Source organism: Aegilops tauschii, chromosome 6 (assembly GCF_002575655.3).
Source record: "Aegilops tauschii subsp. strangulata cultivar AL8/78 chromosome 6, Aet v6.0, whole genome shotgun sequence".
NCBI lineage: Eukaryota > Viridiplantae > Streptophyta > Magnoliopsida > Poales > Poaceae > Aegilops > Aegilops tauschii.
This window is the reverse complement of record NC_053040.3, coordinates 82,026,271-82,047,090: the sequence shown is the minus strand read 5'-3', so window position 1 is coordinate 82,047,090 and position 20,820 is coordinate 82,026,271.

Genomic DNA, 20,820 nt, shown 5'->3' with positions numbered 1-20,820 from the left:
GGACCTGCACTCCAGCAAAACGTATGCCGATTTCAGTTGCCATAGCACCAGCCATACCACAGAAAAATCCCACTCCAGCAAAAAGTACAGCAATTCCACCGGCCGAAGACCTATCCCAACTGCAGAGACAGCCAATTCCTGTAGATTGGAACCCCATTCCAGTTATTCCCAGCTTAAAAGACAATGCTTTCAACGTTGTTAGGGACTACATGCATATATTCCCATCATGGGAAGATTATAGTGAAGACAAACACCATTTTCACATCTTCCTGTCCCACTTACGTGTAAGTGCTATTATTCATGGTGATTATTTTCCTGTTTTCTGCTGATTGAACACATCAATGATTTGCATTACATTGTTGTAAGTAGGCGAGGGTCAATCTGGATAGTCATGACGAGCAAAGCTTGCTTGCGCTTTTCAAGGAAGCATTGCAGCAGTATCGGTGTTACCTGAGGAAATCACGCTTTGATGGCAAGTCTATAAACGTATTTCTGGTGAAGTCTCCTGTGTGCTAAATTAAGAAGACATTGAATGGAAAAACCTTGTTATGCACTGGTCTCGTTCCGAGGATGAGGTACTCTCTATGATATCGCATGACAATTTGAACTTCTACTTTTCCGCATGTGCCTTACGGATCTTTTTTGCAGGAAATCTGCTCGAAAAAGAATTCCGGATTGAAAAGAACGACAGGATATCGCAAATATGCTGCCCGCTGCTTTGCTCTTGTTAGTACCTGTTTTCCTGTATCACTGTACTTGCATACATACCTGGTTCGTTATGTGACAGCACTATGCATGATAGCTTGCTTATCAATTGTTCGCTCCAAATTATCTGATCTATATGAATGGTTACATTAGTGTAGAATATATCCAATGCCAATGAAACTTTTTAGCTCTGCATTGTTCTTGTAAGTACCTGTTGTCCTTTATCAGTGTACTTATATTGACAGGTAGTTGTTCATGTACCATCACTCTGCAGCTTATTTTCCTTTGCCCTCCATTTTCTACACATAAGATCTATATTTACTCTTACCATAAGGTTGGATAACACCGATGGTACTGAAGAAGTTTAGCTCTACATTGCTCTTGGTTGTACCTTTTGCCTGAATCGCTGTACTTACATTTATAGCTACTTGGTTATGTAGCATCACTCTTCATCTTATCTTAAATATTCTCCATTTTTTCTTATATTGTCACATCTATATTTACTCTTAACAAAATGTAGAATAAAGGCAATGCTTATGAAGAAGATTTTGTGGTAAACTTCTTGAATTGCCCCCCATCAGCATGGACAAGGGCTTTATAGAGCCTGCCTTCACCAATAATGTATGTTTGTCCTTCTCAAGCCTTCAAACTTTGTTGTGTATATTTGGTTAGGCATGACTGCAACAGTTGTTTATTTTTGGTGTTTGCATCAAATTGCATGTTTAAAGTTTATTATATACTCCAGTTCATAAACAAAAGTTTGTCCTTCTCAATTTAAGTTTTCAGTTATACAACCAAGTTCCTTCTTCATACCATGTAAATTAAACTATACAGAGCAAGCGATCTTATTTTGCCAATCTGAAATGGGATAAATTGACAGCACACTAACCATTGATACTTATGAGTTCTTGATCTGTAATCCAGTGGTGTCGTGAAGCTGCCAACTCCTTCACAATGTCATTTCCTGCCATGTCTTGACCTGAACAATACCATATTGTGTTAATGCTATTTTAAACTGTGTCACTTTATTCGTCAGTAAGAAATGTGATGAATTGTCGGCACTGATACTTATATGTGCAAAACCTGTCATCTGTCTGCTTGTTTATCTTTCAGAGTGAGGAGGATATAAGTGTCAAACAAGTGCAGTCGCACTAGCTTGCTCAGCTGCTTGCGCTGCAGGTCCCGAGCAGGGCTAACCTTTCTTGAACTCTATTGAAGTGCTGTCGGTTTTGTATATTATTTTGTCGGCGTGTTTGGTTGCACTGGTGGCAATCTTTGATGCCCAGTGTATGTAATCTGCTGTCTGCTTGTGCTTTATTATCATAGTGGCTGTTAACGGGTTATCGGATCCAAAACCGGACCCGATAGCTTAACGGTGTTTCGTTATGGTGGATGCCACGTGTCGGTCACCCTTGACGAAAGCACTTCTGTGACGCGCAATTTATCGTCATGGAAGTGGACACTTCCGTGATGATAATTTTGGTAATGTCATGGAACACTTCTATAACAGCACAGGTATGCCTATCTTGATTCTGTCATAAAATTGTCATGGATGTACATGCATGAAGGAAAACATGACCTACTGTGACAAACACGTATCATCACGGAAGTGTATTTTTTTGTAGTGAGAGGGGGTGCAATGAAGATAAGATTGAGGATTTCCAAGTACAAGATGTTAGGAAGGAGCCTTGCAAGAGAAGTAGGAGCTGCGCTGAGCCTCTTCAACCTGTTAAGGTAAGTCACTGTATCCAACTCAACAGTTCAATTCCTTGTTTGTTTCAGGCATAGTTAATTTGCTCTTTTCAATTGCTTTATTTATCCACAGTTAATGAGATGCCCAAAGAATGATGCCTGATGTTGGGTACTTGTATAACTATTAGTTGACATAATTGAAGGCCTTACCATTTAATTACTCTACCAAAGTGTGCCTGAAGCTTTGAAGTCTATTAACCAACTATTATTACATGAGGCTCACAATCTAGTTTATACTAGGCTAATGATTGCATAGTTTTGCTTGCTGTAGTATGTTTGTATGAAACCCTCTGCTGTTCATTATGCTCCCTAAGACTTTAATTGAGCTACAGAATGGCCAACTGCTTGCTTACTTCTACGCAACGTGCTATCTAAATTTGTAACTTTTCTGTGTTTTGGATTGGGCTTGATGTCTACTACACAACCTTCTTCTTGTAGACGTTGTTGGGCCTCCAAGTGCAGAGGTTTGTAGGACAGTAGCAAATTTCCCTCAAGTGGATGACCTAAGGTTTATCAATCCGTGGGAGGCGTAGGATGAAGATGGTCTCTCTCAAGCAACCCATCAACCAAATAACAACGAGTCTCTTGTGTCCCCAACAAAACCAATACAATGGTAAATTGTATAGGTGCACTAGTTCGGCGAAGAGATGGTGATACAAGTGCAATACGGATGGTAGATATAGGTTTTTGTAATCTGAAAATATAAAAACAGCAAGGTAACTAATGATAAAAGTGAGCACAAACGGTATTGCAATTCTTTGAAACAAGGCCTAGGGTTCATACTTTCACTAGTGCAAGTTCTCTCAACAATAATAACATAATTGGATCATATAACTATCCCTCAACATGCAACAAAGAGTCACTCCAAAGTCACTAATAGTGGAGAACAAACAAAGAATTATTCTAGGGTACGAAACCACCTCAAAGTTATTCTTTCGGATCGATCTATTCAAGAGTTCGTACTAGAATAACACCTTAAGAAACATATCAACCAAAACCCTAATGTCACCTAGATACTCCAATGTCACCTCAAGTATCCGTGGGTATGATTATACGATATGCATCCCACAATCTCAGATTCATCTATTCAACCAACACAAAGAACTTCAAAGAGTGCCCCAAAGTTTCTACCGGAGAGTCAAGACGAAAACGTGTGTCAACCCCTATGGATAAGTTCACAATGTTACGGAACCCGCAAGTTGATCACCAAAACATACATCAAGTGGATCACGTGAATATCCCATTGTCACCACAGATAAGCACATGCAAGACATACATCTAGTGTTCTCCAATCCTTAAAGACTCAATCTGATAAGATAACTTCAAAGGGAAAACTCAATCCATTACAAGAGAGTAGAGGGGGAGAAACATCATAAGATCCAACTATAATAGCAAAGCTCGCGATACATCAAGATCGTACCACCTCAAGAACACGGGAGAGAGACAGATCAAACACATAGCTACTGGTACATACCCTCAGCCCTGAGGGTGAACTACTCCCTCCTCGTCATGGAGAGCGTCGGGATGATGAAGATGGCCACCAGTGAGGGATCCCCCCTCCGGCAGGGTACCGGAACAGGTTCCCGATTGGTTTTTGGTGGCTACAGAGGGTTGCGGCGGCGGAACTCCCGATCTATTGTGCTCCCCGATGTTTTTAGGGTATATTTACATATATAGGCGAAAGAAGTCGTTCAGGGGAGCCACGAGGGGCCCACGAGGGTGGGGGCGCGCCGAGGGGGTAGGGCGCGCCTCCCTGCCTCGTGGCTTCCTCGAGGCTTCCCTGACATCTACTCCATGTCTCCTGGGTTGCTTCCGTTCCAAAAATAACTCTCCCGAAGGTTTCATTCCGTTTGGACTCCGTTTGATATTCATTTTCTTCGAAACACTGAAATAGGCAAGAAAACATCAATTTGGGCTGGGCCTCTGGTTAATAGGTTAGTCCCAAAAATAATATAAAAGTGTTTAGTAAAGCCCATAAACATCCAAAACAGATAATATAATAGCATGAATACTTCATAAATTATAGATACGTTGGAGACGTATTAGCATCCCCAAGCTTAATTCCTGCTCGTCCTCGAGTAGGTAAATGATAAAAGAAATAATTTATGAAGTGTGAATGCTAGCAGGTGCACAAGTTTGATCAATGATAATTTCAATCACCTTTTCTAGCATCATTATATGTCATAACAGTAGCTCATATAAAGCTTCTCATGATCAAGTAAAAAGCTATTCACATGTTATAGTATAGATCATAAACTTTCTTGAAAACTAATAAACCGTGTTATTAGTCATCAAACAATTACAATTCATCTTATTTTCAGGAAGGGTCTATGTCAGAGCTTTAATTCAGCAAACTTCACATACTCAACTATAATTTAGTCTTTCACAATTGCTAACACTCACGCGATATTTATGGGTTCAAAGTTTTAAGGGCTTATTCCATCTGGGCCCCCAATTCCTTAGTTGTGCTCAGTTTTCCCCACGCTTCAAACTTTTGCTCACTTTTCCCCACTCCCTTAGCTGAAACTCTCACAAATGTTCATAACAGACGTTTGCTGTCTTGGCCATTAACTGACTTGTGGGGCCACGTTGGACTCTGTTGACTGTGGTTGTGGCTTCGCTGGTTGGGCCGTGTTTGTGTTCATAGGACGGGCCCGTTAGTTCGTTCGTAATAAATTAAAAAAAGCCTCCTATCGATGGATGCAGCCTGCTATGCATGCCCGGCTTTGGCATCGATGTAGCCTGCTATGCATGCGAACGCCGCTTCGCACGCATCTAGTGACCTAGACCTAATCGCATGCATGCACGCCGACACGCACGCATCGATTCGTGTCGCACGGTTGCCGGTGGATTCAGTCGCTCCGGAGCGTCATTTCATGCGTCGTAGGCATACGTGCCGGTGGCAGAAGGGGCAGGCTGCACGCTCGCGTCCATATGTCAAGGCATCGGTTCACGCCGCATGGCTGCCGCTCGATTCAGTTGTGGGAGGCAGGCAGCTGCCAACGCAGAGCACACAGAAGGGGGAGGCAGGCAGCCGCCCACGCAGAGCTCGCATAGCACGCTCCCATCGATTCACGTTCACACATTGATGATCGCATCGGTTCACGCACGCACTGAGTCATGATCTACACCGTTTCCGCGTGTACCCACTTCGTCTCCCCCGGCTATTTAAACTGCCCTTCATTGCCTCTTCTTCTACAGATCCATCTGCGCCTCCCACTTCTCTTCTTCCCCCAAAAGCCAAAGCCGTTCCACTCAGCGAAGCGCGCAAGATGCAGTACAACGGGCTGACGTTCCAAGAGCTGCCCACCGTGCCGGAACGGCGGTACCCCGCCAACGTCGTCATCAAGGCATCGCTCCGCGTGTGGGCGTTCTCACGCTGGAGGGATAGCACTGAGCTTGCACGGGGGGTTCCTCCATGCGGGCTTCCACCACCTCCCGGCGGGCTCGCCGCCCATGTTCAACCTCGTGGAGCAGCGTCCCCACGCCAATGCTCCAGTGGTAGGGCTCGTCGTCCACTTCACCAACTGGTTCGATGCCTACTACCTGCTCGGCAAGGTGTATTGGTGTGGGTGCGAGTTCATCGCATTCACCACCTATAACATCTTCACCGACTTCGAGAGCGTCTTCCCCGCTCATAACCGCATGCACAGCCTCCCGTACTACCTCAGCGGCAATGGCCTTGAGGAGGAGCAGTACCGAAGCCGGCGGCGTAGAAGATGGTGAAGCCGGCGGTTAAGGTGAAGACGACGGTGAAGACATGGCGATGTTGCCCTCGCTACCCTATCTACTATGTAGTGTGAGTTTGGTGTGTGTGTTGCCCGAGCTAGCTACCCTATCTATGTAAGGTTAATTATTATCTATCGCTGTCGTGTTATATGTAAGAACTTGTGTTGCCCTAGCAACCCTATCTAAGTTATGTGTGTTATATTAATGCTTTGTTATGTTTGTATTTTCTTTGTCCCAAGTTTAGACACGGCTAATTGGCGTGGGAAAAAGTAACCAAACTAACTAAAAATGATGTGTTTATAGATGCCTTCTAAAAATAAGAACATATTGTACATTTGTACACGGCTTTGGTTTTAGAGCTCTGTATTTTTTAGGTATTCCAAGAATACTTTGGTTTTCAGAAATATTGAAGTATCAAATACTTTGAGATGTTTGGCTTTAGTCAAAAGTGTAGTTTTATATACTTTAATATGTAGAAAACTACACTATGATTGAAGTATATAAAAAGAGGGTTGGACCTCTTTTTCCAATCATGAAGTATTGGTTCGCTAGGCATAATAATACTGCGGTTTGCAAATACTTTGATTCTAAAAAATCAAGGGACCCATAAAGGAAAGCCAAAAAAATTCCTCAATGAGATAGAAGAGATTGGGCAATCAAATTAATGAAAAAAGCAATCAGAAACTAAAAAGAACAAAGCAATCATTCCTAAACAAAAAAAAAGAAACATCGCTTGTTTCTGGGCCTGATTTATCCTTTGTGGGCCTATTGCAGCTTGATTCTCTTTGGGCCCGCGAACTAGGTTTTTTTCTAGCAGAACTAACGAACTCGAGGACAAAAGTTTGGCAAGTGCGAGAGAGAAGAGATGAACTTGATGTATATCCCTTGTGCTGCTAACGTATTGCTTACTGTCATCTGACGAGCTAGGGTATGATCCAACACTCGAGGTTATTAGCTAACAAAATAATCCTATCACTGAACTGGTAGTTGTCTTCTGCCGAAACTGAAAGTGTCGAAACATAACAGTAAACTGCATACATTCATAGATCGACAGTTGCACTAAACAGAGTTGCATTTGAGATAAACGGACTTGGATTGCTAAACAGTGGCAACAACAGTAGACAAACATCTCTAACGAGAGATGGCCATCAAGTAAAAAATTCCTAGAGCAAGTATTCCTAAAGCTATCAGATTGGATTGCTTCTTCAACTCAATCAGCTGCTTGAAGTTCTTGTTCATCTTCTTCAATTCCGTCTTCAGTTTGACATCTACCACCGTCGGGTATTCTGGACGCGCTGCTGCTGCCGGAGTGGCACTGTCATGGGGCAGATTGAACTCATGGATTGCATTCCCCCTCGAATCCAGCAAGCCCAACCCTTGAAGCCTCTGGATGTAATCATCCATCCACTCGAAATGGTGGCATTTCTTCACGATCTGAAAACAAAATCATGTAACCTAAATCCAAATCTGACAGATTTTTTGAGAAATTAGAGATAAAGGATGCGAGGAAAACTCAGATCTAACCTGCCCCTCCGGCTTGCTCTCGCATTTGACGAACTCGCGCCCAAAGTTCCCATTCTTCTCCTCCTTCGAAGTCAACCGCTTGAGTGGCGCAGTCCGTGGGCAGTCAGTGCATCGAGTCATCGGCACTGGACCATACACCGGCCACGTGGAATGGGGGGCTGACGAGGAGGTCGACAAATCGCCGGAGAGGAAGAAACAGAGGAATTGCTCGAGAGGAAGAAGAACGAGAAAATGGGGAAAGAAACAACGGAACTGCTCGATCTGCTCGATGCCTTTGTCTGTCAGATGGAGAAGAGGAGAAGGGGAAGCTATATTGATGATTTGCCACATTGTATTTTGCAGTTTGAATATTTGAACCAACTCTTAACACTGACATGTGGTGGTCATGTGCGAAAAATACAATTTCATATGTAAAGTGGCGCAGATCGTAAAAACCCGAGAAGGACACTGCAGTAGCCAATCAGGATCCATCACGTGGATCGCGCATGCCTGCCCCACATCTGACGGGTGGTGTTTGGTGCTTGGTAGGATCCGACGGCGGACGTTCGACGCTAGGGTTTGGAGCATTTCTGCAGGGTTATGAGCCAGTCAACGGGGTTATTAGGGTTTGACCAGATTTCAAATGGCCATAACTAAATTAGAAAAAATCGCAAAAATATAGAACAAATGTAGCTCGTCCGTTTATGAGACCTAGTTATCATAAAAAAATATAAACTCGTTATAGGGGCTTTTTTTGAAAAATCATTTTTTGAAGTGATCTGTCGAAATCAAGTTCAAATGTTTTTAAAAAATTCAAAAAAAATCAAAATGTTGTAATTCTTGCGCACATAGCCGTCATATGTGACAAGGTTATGAGAAAAAAAATATAAACTTGGTGTAGGTCATTTTCATGAAAATAGGCTTCACACAAATAAGCTATCACCTATGAACATGTTCAGAGTTCGTAGAATAGGGAGAGAGGGTTTAGGGTTTGAAAAAAATCGAAATAATTCAAAAAAAATCAGAAAAATCTCCATAGCATCATTTTGGAGTGAATAAGAAGGATCTGAACTTACTTTTTCATTTTCATATCTAAAACGTGTTATTTGACGGTTTTGAATTAAAAGCATATTTTTTCAAAAAAATGTAGTAATATGAATATTAAGAAATAAATAGTGAGACTTTGTTTTTACCCTATATATATGGAACAAGTGTTAATAAAAATATATATGCCTCATTTAGAGAAGGTCAAAAAAACTTGATTTCAAATAGGGTTGTTTACCCTTGCTTTCGAGCTCGTTTCTAGCACATTTCTCATTCGGACTGTTCACCTACGATTATTGGACTTCAAATGCTCAATCAAATACACCGCACAGAGCAATGAACCTCCAATGTTCAACTTCAACTTTGGCTCGAATCCAAATTTTGGCCCAAATACAAATATTGATTTAAATTCAAATTTTGATGGAAATTTGAATTCTGACTCAAATAAGAAACCAAAGTAGAAGCAACGTTATTACAACTCATAAGTTTTCACAGTAGCTCAAATCTACCAAGTTTTAAGATGCCAACATCTTAATACAAATCTACCAAGTTTTAAGCGATCGACTCGCCCTCAAATTGACAACACAAACATTTCCCAACAACTTAATTCAAATTTTCGACTTGCTCCTTGTGTTTGCAGCTGGCTTCACCGGCATGCTCCTGGTTTCCCTAGTTGAGATGCTCTTTTCTTTCAGACTCTTGTCCCTTTTGATCTCGGGCTTTACTTGGGGTTTTCCCCGTGGAGGTGCTGATGGAGTAGTTCCACTCGCCGAGCACTTGACGACCATTTGACAATCATCTATGGTTTCAGTAATCTTTAAAGGCACAATTGGAAAAATTACCCCCTCCTCTTCCTCTCTTATAGCTTCAAAACCATCAAAGGCCATGGTTTCAAAATCTTCTGCTTCTTCATCTCTTGGCCTTTTCTCCCTAGAGCTCGTAAATAAAATTATAAGCCATAGTCAAAAAAGAGAACAAATGCAAACAAAAGGGTAGCTGCATTCTACAAATGCAAACACATACCAAGATGCTTCATTTGCTGCTGCATTCTCCACTGCTTCATTTGCTGCTGCATTCTCCACTGGATCTTCAGTCTCCATTGCTGCTGCATTCTCCTCAGCATTGGCTGTTGTCCATCTTTCCTCCTCTCCAAATGATGCATCCACTGCATTGGTACAAAGCCTAGCAATATGCCCCAGAACTCCACATTTTTTGCAAGCACGCTTCTTTGGTAGACGACCCTGCTCACCTGCTCTAATCTTCCTTGGTCTTCCTGGTGGTCTAGTAATGACAGGAGTGTGGAGTTTGAACCCTGGATCTACTATGTCCCATTGATCTTTCCCCAATAGTGCAGGCACATTGTCAACATAAGCAACCATAAATTTGGCAACAGAGAAATACTCAGAGCAATATTGATCAACTTCACCATATGCACCCCCGATAACGGTCATCAGATGTAGGGCATGTATGCATGGCTTCCCACGGATCTGCCATTGCCTACTAGTACATTCTCTAGTACTTAGGTTCACAGGATACATCCATACCCTATTTTTAGTGTCAGTATAGGTAACCTCTCCCTCATATGTACCAGATCGAATACATTTCATCTTCAGTCCTCTTGCCTTCAAGTGCAATGCCTTAATCAGTGATGGGAGCATTTGATGACCAACATATTGTGTTTCTGCAATTCTTTTGCGAAGAGCCATCTTTATCATGATCATTTGCCTCATCTTGTCAAATGCTTGCCACAACAAGACCCCTTTCACTGACTTGAACTTTGAATTGAAGCATTCTGCAAGGTTACTAGTCACATAATCTACTTTGCAGATTTCGTTGAATTTGCTTCTTGACCACACCTTGCCATGATGTGCATCCATGTACTCCTTCACAAGAGGATTTTGAGCATACAACACTCTCAAATGGTGTTCATGCTTCCTTTTGCTGCATGTGTATGATGCTGGCCATAAGTTCTCATCATAAACTTTACCTTTGAACTTCTTTTTGAAATTATGCGCTAGGTGTCGCATACATTCCCTATGCTCCACTCCAGGGAATACAATTTCCACTGCACTCTCTAAACCCTTGCAAGCATCTGTGTGTATAGCTAAACCTGGGGGTGTGCCTATAATGTTGCGCAACTGCTGCAGAAACCAGACCCAACTTTCCTCAAACTCTGCCTCCACCACACCAAATGCAACTGGGAATAGCCAGTTGTGTCCATCAACTGCAGAAGCTGCTACTAGCTGTCCTCTCCATCTTCCAGTCAAATGTGTAGCATCTACAGCCAAATAGGTCCCGCAACCATCTAGAAACCCCTGCCAGCAAGCCTTGAAACAAACAAAAGCCCTTCTGAAGCACTCCTTCTGAAATGACTTCCCTTTTATTTTGAATGGAACTGTATGGTTGTCAATCTCTACAACACACCCTGGACTTGCCATCTCCACTTCGGCTTTGAAAGTTTAAAGCAGCTGAAAACTGTCATTCCATTGACCATTAATTCTGTCAAGAGCCTTTTCCCTAGCATTGAAAATTCTCATGTAAGGAATTTCTATCTTGTACTTCTCAAAAAGCTTCCCATGGAGTGCTGTTGGACCAAGTCTAGGTTCTTCTCTTAGGCAATCCAATATAGCATCTGCCACCCACCTAGTTTTTGCTAGCTTGGTTTTGGCCTTCCCCCCTCCCCCTCCAGGTGGACAGGTGTGCTTGTGTGGGTTTTTCTTTATCTAAAACAAAATAAAAGGGTAAAAACAGTTAAGAAACCTTACTCAATGATCTGAAACTAAATTACTAACTGAACTTGGATTACCTGAATTTATTTGCTCTTTCTCATACGAGATGCATGCAACTTCCACCTACACCTAGGATATGGACAAAAAACTGCGAACCTTGCTGGCTCACTCCTTTTAATCTTATAGGTGTTTTCAGATATAATGCACCATGTTGTCACTGCATTCCGACAGTCCACCATTGATTGGAAAATGGTACCTACACTAAGCTCAGGTTTTTCCCTGTTCCACTCAATTGTTGGCATGTCATCACCATCTTATTCATCCTTGATTAAGCTGTCCATGTTCTCCACCTTCTCTTCATCGTCAATGTCATCAAACCTAGCTTGGCTGATGGGCTCCTCCATATATTCGTCATCCACTGCTTGCTGACTGGCTACATCGACCAGTTCAAGAAACATCATCTCGTCTTCATTATCATTTGTAGGCACTGCCTCGTCAGGTTCTGCATCTTCTTCTACACCAACTGCAGAAGGTACACGAGAAGCAGCAGCTGAATCGGAACCAGAATTGGCAGCAGGCATGTTGTGGCTCCATGAACCACTTGCTTTACTTGGTGTCAACCTACAAGGAGTGCCGGGGTGCTGGCTATCAGCACAGACAGATGATGTCTGAACTCCCTTCCCCTTCGCCCGTTCTGCGCGTGGCTGAAGCACATCGATAGGGAGTTTACCGAATCGGCAGCCAGCAATCCTAGCAAAAAGCAATGGCATTTGATCGTCGCAAGTTAGTGGGAGAAATCTTTGCTCGGCACTGCTGAAGTAATTCAGTTCAACAGCATCAGCATCACTCCAGGGATAGGTGTTTCGGAGCTCAGCTCGCAAATCTTTGAAAGATATGCTGGTTTCTACCACTTTGGGATAGAAAAATGATGAAATCAAATGCGGTTTAGTACCACGCAGCACACTAGTTTCCATTCTAATCACCAACCGGAAAGCCAGCACGGGATCAATCCTATTTTGTTGAAGGAAACAAAGGCTTCAGTTAGCCGGGTAAAATCGAGCACAAATTCAAACGATTCAAGAAAACAGAAGTCAAATACGGCCTACAATACGACTTAGAACGTCAATTCAAGACGAAACAATGCTTACCCGGGTCTAATCCATGAATTATCTGCCGCGGATTCGACCCAATCCTCTCCATGGTCGACTGCCATCCGGGTGTCCTCACTCAACATCGCTATGTAATCCCAGATGGGGAGGTGGGCTATATCTGGCGGAGACGCGGCGTCGCCGACGAACGGAATAGGGGCATAGGGTGGAGGAAACAACTGCAGTGGACACGGCACGACGCCGGCGGAGGGGGCGGGGCGGCGTGGTGTAGTGTGGCCTGTCTAGATCTGTTTCAGATTCAGACAAGCTGCCCAATACGTGTCTCCTTGCGGTCCCGCCCGTCAGCAAGCAACAGTCAGACGAAGACTCGGCCCCACTCGTCAGCAATTAATGGTCAATGGATGGTCAAGACGGCAAACGCCCGCTATGAGCATTTGTGAGAGTTTCAGCTAAGGAAGAGGGGAAAAGTGAGAAAATGTTTGGAGCGTGGGGAAAAGTGAGCACAACTAAGGAACCAGGGGCACTAATTTAAATATCCCAAATTTTAATCAGACACAGAGAAAGATAGGGGCTTATAGATTCGCCTCCCAACCTTTTACCTCAAGGGTAATGTCGACAATCATAGTTCATGATGCCTTACATCCAATTGGATATATATATATATATCAGGATCTTTCCAACACAATGTGCTTGCCAAAGGATAAAATGTAAAAAGGAAAGGTGAAGATCACCATGACTCTTGCATAAGGTATAAGACAAGAATAAAAGATAGGCCCTTCGCAGAGGGAAGCGGAGGTTGTCATGCAGGCTGCACAGACTACCTTTTTTATAATTTTTAAAATATCACCTACTTATGCTTCATGACGTGTAACATTATTGTTAGTCATGTTTTTCCATGTACAAAATAGTCTGTATTGCTCGCTTCACTGTTGTAACTATATTTTTGCCCTAGTCATGTGTACTTACAGAAACATTTCAGGATGAAGTGACATCAACACAAAGATCTGCGAGCAGTGCGGCATGGTCATTACCGAATGATTATGGATTGGAATTGGAATGTGCTGATGTTCTCGAGCATCAACTAGAGGTGGCAAGACAACGTGTACATGATTCTCAACGTACAATCAACAAGTTGAGACTGGACATGCAGGTATTAGATGCAGGAGTCAAAAAATGAAACAAGACACTGAGGTAACAACGAAGGAATTGGAGATTTTGCAGACTGAAATTTGTGCTATCTAAATCCGGCCAATCCTATTTTTTGAAGAGATTATAGTTCAAATGGTAAGTTATGTTGATGCGCGTCCATGATGTATGAGCTGTATTTGCCCAGTTTATGTAATTTGCTGTTGGTGTATGCTTTATTATCACTGGTGCCGAACCATAATGCCCGCTGGGTATAATCGGCTGTAATTTCTTTATTGTATAGTGTAGGATTATTCTACTTTTCTATGCCTTAGTCTCTTTATTGTATAGTGTATGTTTTTTAGAGGTGATAGTATAGAGTAGGATAATTCTTTGAATATGCTATATCGTTCAAACGGGGGCCAACTCGCCCAAACGTTGTAGTGACCATGGCCCTCCACAGGCCGTACGATCCATGGGCCATCTACGGGACGGACGATCCATGGCCTTCTATGGCCGTCGGATCCGTGGGCCTTCTATGGGCGGTCGGATCCATGGGCCTTCTATCGGCTGTCGGATCCATGGGCCTTCTATGGGCCGTCGGATCCATGGACCTTCTATGGGCCGTCGGATCCATGGGCCTTCTATGGGCCGTCGGATCAATGGGCCTTCTATGGGCCGTCGGATCAATGGGCCTTCTATGGGCCGTCGGGTCAATTGGCCTTCTATGTCCCGTAGGATCCATGGGCCTTCTATGGGCCGTCTCATCTATGGGCCTTGTACGGGCCGTATAAGGGGCCGTAAACGGGCTAGAGTGGAAATCGTACGTTTTATGGCCTGACCAGAATGGGCAGTTAATAGGCCGTATTTGATGATGCTATGAAAATGGCCCAATAGATTAACGGGCCACAAACGGGCCGACTGTAACCACGGGCTGAATTTGTCCCACAAGCAGAAAAGGCCAGTAACGGGCCGTAAGTAACCGAATGCTGGAAATGAGCCCAAGAATAAATGGGGCCTGAGAAGGCCAAAAGGAAACACGGGCTGGAAATGACCCAATGGAATAATGGGCCGCTAATGGGTATAAAGCGGTACACTGTTCATTACGGGCCAGTTTCACCACGGGCCATTAATGGGCCAAGAGTTACAAAGGGACTCATATGGGCTGAAATACGTCATGGGCCATACATGGGCCGGAAGTTACAAGAGGTTGGAATCATATTGGACGGCCCAGATGACGCTACTGGGCCTAATTCCATTAGGCCGTAATGGGTCGCGAGTTAGCGGGCTGTAAATGGGCTATATGCGAACATGCCCTTAAAAGGCTTTCGGTGGGCCGGCCCGCCACCTTTTGACCAAGTCAAACGGGCCGGCCTTTTCACAGGAATGGGCCTCTGTTGGGCTGTGCCACGTGTCGACGTATCATAGGCACCTTGTGCCCAATGAGTGGATGACATCTGTCCCAATGGTGAGCCGACACGTGTTTCCTCCAGCCAATGATGATTTTACACGTGGAAATCCCCCATTGGTCAGGGCTATTAACGGGTTATCGGATCCAAAACCGGACCCGATAGCTTAATGGTGTTTCGTTACGATGGATGCCACGTGTCAGTTACCCTTGACGAAAGCACTTCTGTGACGCGCGATTTATCGTCATGGAAGTGGACACTTCCGTGATGATAATTTTGGTAATGTCATGGAACACTTCTACGACATCATAGGTATGACTATCTTGATTCTGTCATAAAATCATCATGGATGTACATGCATGACAAAAAACGCGACCTACTGTGACAAACACGTATCATCACGAAAGTGTATTTTTTTGTAGTGATACCCGAGAGAAAAAGCATTTTTCATTTAACCAGTGATAGTATTAGATTAGCAGCAGCAATAGGAGCATATGGACAATGACCGCACAACCACCATGTACTTTTTGTCGAAACAACATGTATACCTCCATCAAGGCATAAATCAGGACAACTCTTCGAGTGGCATTTCCTCTATAATAGTAGGTGATGTTGGACCAGCCAACGAACCCAACCTATGATACATGGGGAGCCGGGGAGTAGTCGCATAGAAGAAAACCCGCATGCAGCGACCTGGGGAGCTGGACTAGTACAAGAAGTTATACCTCAGGTGGGCGAGATGTCGCTTAGGCGGGCGGGCGGGATCTGCCCACACGACGGCAGCGAACAAGGGCGCGGAGGACCTTCGTCCGCACCAGCACCGGCTCCGAGAGGACGGTGCGCATCGGCTTCCTCCATCGCTGACGGCGAAAACATCAATGCTGCACCTCCTCACCTCCTGCAGCGGATGGGATTCGGCCGGATCTGTGACCACCTGTGAGGAGAGAGATAGAGTGGACACTGTCATCTTGTTTCGATATGGAGAGGGTGAGAGAGCGAGACGCGAGAAACCCTATCAAACAAGAGGCTATATATACAATGGAGTAAAAAAATCTCCATAGCCGTGGATTTAAATAGAATACGCATGTTCCCAGAAAAAATAAACGAAAACTGGCGGACAATTTTTTAACGTACCAAGAAAGAAAACTCGATCAAAAACACGCCCCCGCTTCCAGGTCGCGAGAGTCGTCGCGCACACACACATAGACATAGACATGCATCTGAGGATGGCTGGGTAAAACTGAATACGGATGGTTCCTTCTTGCTAGAGAACGCACCTGCTGGTATAGGCATGATACTAAGGGATCATGGGGGTGCTATAATTTTCTCTTCATGTAGAAGCTTGTGTTATTACACGAACGCACTAGAAGCAGAATTGTTGGCCATCAAAGAGGGTTTATCGCTCGCATTGCAGTGGAGTAATCTTTTTTTTGACCCACACACCATACAACAATCGTTCTACGGTATATTATATTGATATAATAAAGTACATGGGGAGTCTAAGCTCCAAATATCAATATCCAGACCGACTGCCTTGAAGCTACAAATATGGTGAGGATTAGGAATGAAGATCTTGATAGATCTCGGTTTGGTTTTTTGGTGCGTGAGATTAAATCGCTCATGGCACTCCGAAATACTTGTATTGCTCATGTTCGACGAAACAACAACATTGTCAGTCATACTTTAGCTCATTATGGTAGGACTAGTGGCCGTATCGCTGTTTGGCTAGGTTTAGGCCCTGATGGCATTGTCGAACTTTGTAACTCCGAGTGTAGCCTGGCTACGTGAGTAATACAAGTTTGTTCCCGCAAAAATAAAACAAAAAGACATAGACATGCATATCCGTGTTTACGTAAAATTCCATATCCATCTCCAATCATATTTGTCCAACTGGCACATTATTTACGTTGTTAATTATATACGCAGCAATATTAACGTACAACATCTCTTGTTTGCAGGCGTTCGGACCGCTGCCACGCCCGCTCCTGACCAACCCGAACCCTCTTCATCACCCGCACGTGCTTCCTGCCCAAAACGGTCAGTGCCGCATTCATGCCCGGCCAGAGTGGACGCGACCTCTCACTGGCACCGGCATTGAAGCGGCGCGCCGGCCGAGAGAGCATCACCCGCGCCGCTTCCTGGTGCACGCGACTGCTCCACGTTCAAAGATCACAATAACCGGCCACGACATGCATGTAAAAAGTTCTTGGGAGTCCGTGCTACAGCTAGCTGTCCTCCCCCAACTCGTCAATCTCTTCCAGTAGTGCTAGTACTCCATGGCGCGATCCATCAACAAGCAGGCGGGAAAGTTATCGTATACTCGGTTTGCGGTGACTGGCATGCCGAGCGACCATGTGGGGTCGAGCCGTGGAGGAGGGTGAGACACGAACGCGACAGACGTGATTTAAACGTTGGTTTTGCTCGATGGCGCGATCCAACGAAACGAAATGTTGGTTTCTCTCCGTTTCCATTTTTTCTCCGGAAAAACGGAAACTTTCCACTCCATTTTCATTCCTACTCCAAGGTTGCCCCGTTACAACATTCGATTAAATACAAAGGAAAACTAACACGCATGCTGATGCATCTCAATGATTCACAGATCATAGCCAATATTTACTTCACAACTAAAGACAAAAGTTGTGAGAGCGTGTACAAAAGAAAAACTACTGATGGGGTCACTACGACTTAAACCCTAAACCCTAAACATGATTTAATTTCCTGGCTAGGTAGAACCTGTCGAAGGAAAGACGGGTGGCACCCTCGGATCATACGATGCTTTTGTGCAGTTCCACTAAAATCGAGCTGAGCATCCCTGATGGCAAAGATATTGAAGAAGTGTGATTAGAATAATAGTACTGGCACTAGTTCATGAGACATAAACTCATCACAAATAGAAGCCGGTAGAAGTAGAGAAAGATCGACATGGAGATGGAGCTACGTGGGGAGCTGCGGCAGTGGAGCAAGCCGGCTCCAAAGGGAAGATGTACTACCTGGGACGTCGGGCTGTAGCTAGAAGGGCGATTGGGACGCGGCATCAGCCCATACCGCAGGGACCCCCGATTGGGACGCACCGACTGTGGGTTTTCTCCCTCGCCGATATCAACCGCGTCTACGCAGAACATTGATCCCTTCCCCCAGCGGCGGGATCAGGCCGGATATGTGACCAGCGTGAAGGAAATATGCCCTAGAGGCAATAATAAAGTTATTATTTATTTCCTTATATCATGATAAATGTTTATTATTCATGCTAGAATTCTATTAACCGGAAACTTAGTACATGTGTGAATACATAGACAAAAACAGAGTGTCCCTAGTATGCCTCTACTTGACTAGCTCGTTTATCAACGATGGTTATGTTTCCTAACCATAGACATGTGTTGTCATTTGATGAACGGGATCACATCATTAGGAGAATGATGTGATGGACAAGACCCATTCGTTAGCTTAGCATTATGATCGTTACAGTTTCATTGCTACTGCTTTCTTCATGACTTATACATGTTCCTCAGACTATGAGATTATGCAACTCCCGAATAACGAAGGAACACCTTATGTGCTATCAAACGTCACAACGTAACTGGATGATTATAAAGATGCTCTACAGGTGTCTCCGAAGGTGTTTGTTGGGTTGGCATAGATCGAAATTAGGATTTGTGACTCCGTGTATCGGAGAGGTATCTCTGGGCCCTCTCGGTAATGCACATCACTATAAGCCTTGCAAGCAATGTGACTAATGAGTTAGTTGCGGGATGGTGTATTACGGAACGAGTAAAGAGACTTGCCGGTAACGAGATTGAACTAGGTATTTAGATACCAACGATCGAATCTCGGGCAAGTAACATACCGATGACAAAGGAAACATGGTATGTTGTTATACAGTTTGACTGATAAAGATCTTCATAGAATATGTGGGAGCCAATATGAGCATCCAGGTTCCGCTATTGGTTATTGACTCGAGATGTGTCTCGGTCATGTCTACATAATTCTCGAACCCATAGGGTCCGCACGCGTAACGTTTGATGACAATTTGTATTAAAGAGTTATGTGATTTGATGACCGAAGATAGTTCGGAGTCCCGGATGAGATCATGGACATTACGAGGAGTCTCGAAATGGTCGAGACGTAAAGATCGATATATTGGAAGGCTATATTCGGACATCGGAAAGGTTCCGAGTGATTCGGGTATTTTTCGGAGTACCGGGGAGTTACGGGAATTCGTATTGGGCCTTAATGGGCCATACGGGAAAGGAGAGAAAGGCCTCAAGGGTGGCCATGCCCCTTCCCCATGGACTGGTCCTAATTGGACTAAGGAAAGGGGCGCCCCCTTCCTTCCTTCTCCTTCTCCTTTTCCCTTTTCCTATTCCATGTGGAGGGGGGCTCCCTAGTCCTAGTAGGACTCCACACTTTGGGCGCGCCCTATGAGGGCCGGCCTCCTCCTCCTCCCTCCATCCTCTATATACGTGGCTAGGGGCACCCCATAGACACACAAGTTGATTTCTTAGCCGTGTGCGGTGCCCCCCTCCACAGTTACACACCTAGGTCATATCATCGTAGTGCTTAGGTGAAGCCCTGTGTCGGTAACTTCATCATCACCTTCACCACGCCGTCGTGCTGACGGAAATCTCCCTTGGCCTCAACTGGATCAAGAGTACGAGGGACGTCATCGAGCTGAACGTGTGCTGAACTCGGAGGTGCCATGCGTTCGGTACTTGGATCGGTCGGATCGTGATGACGTACAACTACATCAACCGCGTTGTCATAACGCTTCCGCTTATGGTCTACGAGGGTACGTGGACAACACTCTCCCGCTCGTTGCTGTTAGAAGGGAGAGAGAGGTTTGATGGAATATTTGTTGCGGAATATGATGGGTGTATTATTGAGCCTCGAGGGCGTGTGTATATTGAGTACAAGACTTGGAGGGCAAGACACCTTCTAGAGATAAGATGGAAATAACTCTATCTAATCCCGGGCAATCGCTACTACCAAATATATCTCTAACATCCCCCCGCAGTCGTAGCGGTAGCGTTGGGAACAACATTAACGTCGTGGACGGTCAGACTGGAGAGAATAGCGGCCGATGGGCTAACATCCCCCCGCAGTCGTAGCGGGAGCGTCATGGACAGTGTCCCGTCACGGACGCGTTCACTATAGAGGAAGCCGACGAGTTGCTCAAGTGGATGATAGCCCTTTGTGCCGATGTCAAAGTAGCCGAGAGCTTAGGGTGGTGTAGCCATAGTCGAGGTAGTCGTGCGAAGAACGCCGTGGTCGGTGTCGAGTCGGGGTCGCCGGTGTCGAGGTAGTCGCCGTGGAGCCGCGGAAGAAGAGCAGCGGCGGCCTAAGGAGGCGGCGGCGGCTAGAGAAGAAGCGCGGCTGCGGTGCTCGATCGTGGCGATAATGAACCCGACAGCGTGATGAAGACCGGCGCGAACGGTGACGTTCCCGCGCCAAGGGAGGCGGCGCGGCGCATATCACGTGGAAGTCAACGCACGTGGACGGCGGTGGACCGCGGGCCACAGCGTTACGGCCCGAAGAGGCGATGCAACGGTGGCGGGCAGGTCGGGGCAACGACGGGGAAGACCTCAGGGCGGTTGCAGGGATCGTGTGCCACGCTCGCTATGGCCCGACGGGGCGACACAGCGGCAGCGCGAGGGTCGGTGCAGCCTCGGGGATGGCCTGGAACGGACGGCCTCGGTGCGGCGGTTGACCGCGGGCCGC